This window comes from Myotis lucifugus, unplaced genomic scaffold (assembly GCF_000147115.1).
Source record: "Myotis lucifugus unplaced genomic scaffold, Myoluc2.0 scaffold_393, whole genome shotgun sequence".
Taxonomy (NCBI): Eukaryota; Metazoa; Chordata; class Mammalia; order Chiroptera; family Vespertilionidae; genus Myotis; species Myotis lucifugus.
The window spans coordinates 81,315-82,932 of NW_005871441.1; the positions used below are offsets into that span (position 1 = coordinate 81,315).

Here is a 1,618-nt window from a genome sequence, read left to right on the forward strand (position 1 = left end):
CTGACAGGCTCTCAGAAGCTGGTCCCCTGCCAGGGCCCCAGAACGGAAGAGGGGATGGTCGCGCCCCCAGCCGCCCGCTCCCCCCGCCCACACCGGGGAGCGGACTGGCGAGCGCTGACCTTGGAGGCCAGAACGAGAACTGAGGAATCCCGTGACCCGCCCTCGGCCAGGAAGGGGCCCTCAAAGCCCGGGCTAGGGCCAAACAGGGCAACCAAGTGAAACCGGAGAGAGGTGGCTCGAGGGTGCGCGGAAGGAAAACCCCAGAGAGGGACCGGGACGCCTAAGGTGACCCCAAAGGGACAACATGGCGGCGCGGACGCACTGAGGCCTCTCATCCAGCCCCCAGGAGGCCGACAACACGGTACCTGCGAGCCCTGCCATGGCACCGCCGCCACTGTCGCCTTCGCGGTCGCAGCCGGCCTCCACCTCAGTTCGCCACGGACGCCGCAGGAAGCAGGGGAGACGCCCCCTTCGTCTTCTAGTCCAGCGGTCGAGGACCCCTTCTGGGATTTGGCTGTCTACAGCAGACGCCCGATCATGAGACCCAAATTGGGGGGGTCTCTTCTCCTAAATTCTCCAAATATCTGCTCCAAATGACCTTTTGAGGACTTTCTACGTATGTTTGAGGAACTCTGGGGGCTCTAAAGTCTTCAAGCCCGAAGAATTTTTAATCAGGCGAATCCTGGGCAGCCCCAAATCACGGGCCCATGGTCCCCTCATGCATATTCAGCAGATTGTGATCACACGCTTCTAGAGCTGAGGGGGGCGTACCTTCTCTGTAAGTGAGCTTCTGTTCCCTTTGGTCCACGTGGATAACCCTTGTACTCAGGGAAACCCTCCTCCTGGCTCAAAGTCCTCCCCCTTCCTGGTCCTTCCACCAATGGGCCAAGGCTCAGGAGCGGAAAAGTCCGGGCTCGGGCCTTAGGACTGACTTGGGATCAGGACCTGACTCCGCCCCTTGCTCTGTACCTTGGGCAAGCGACTCGCCTACCCAAGCTCTCAGCTTCCCCACGTCTGATGAAATACCTACCTCACAGGGTTGTTATGGGGATCGAATGAGTCAGTGTACTCAATTATTAGCTAATTAAGCACATTTCTTGAGCGCTTACTACGTGTAAGCGCAGCACTAAAGGCAAGAAGGTACAATAGAGCGTGATATAGGCACCGTTCTAACCTGAGGGCGCTGCCAGTCTAGTGGGGGAGGCTTGGGGGAGGGGCCAGGAAGGACAGTCATCAAATACTAACTATATGTTAATAATTTTAATCGGATCAATATATAATAATGCAATATGTGAAGTGTTATGGGGGAAAGTATAAAGAGTTATGAAAAATTAATGGGATCCTAATGCAAGGTGTTGGGAAGCTGGGACTTAGGCTGGGACTTAGGCTGAGAGACCAAGGACAATTAGGAATTGTACAGGGCAAGAGTGAGAGGGGAAATGTTTTAGGCAGAAAGAACCACTTGTCCTAGATGTGAAGGTGGGAAGGAGCAGGGTGAGGGTTAGAGGTGACCAAGGAATAGTGCAGGTAGAGCCCCCTAATGAATTTGGATTTTATCGTGAGAGTAATAAGAAGTCATTTTCTTCAGGGGAATGATATAAAATTTGGGTTTCTGAAA

General features: G+C 54.4%; 1 protein-coding gene across 1 annotated transcript in view; it reads right to left on the reverse strand.

Moving 5' to 3' along the window:
- BLCAP (bladder cancer associated protein) overlaps nt 1-820 on the reverse strand; it is a 10,940-nt gene extending 10,120 nt beyond the window's left edge. Inside the window, exon 1 of the mRNA XM_006102011.3 lies at nt 366-820. The gene's annotated coding sequence lies outside the window, so the exon portion shown is untranslated. The remainder of the gene's footprint in view (nt 1-365) is intronic.
- Between the last annotated feature and the right edge of the window lie 798 nt (nt 821-1,618).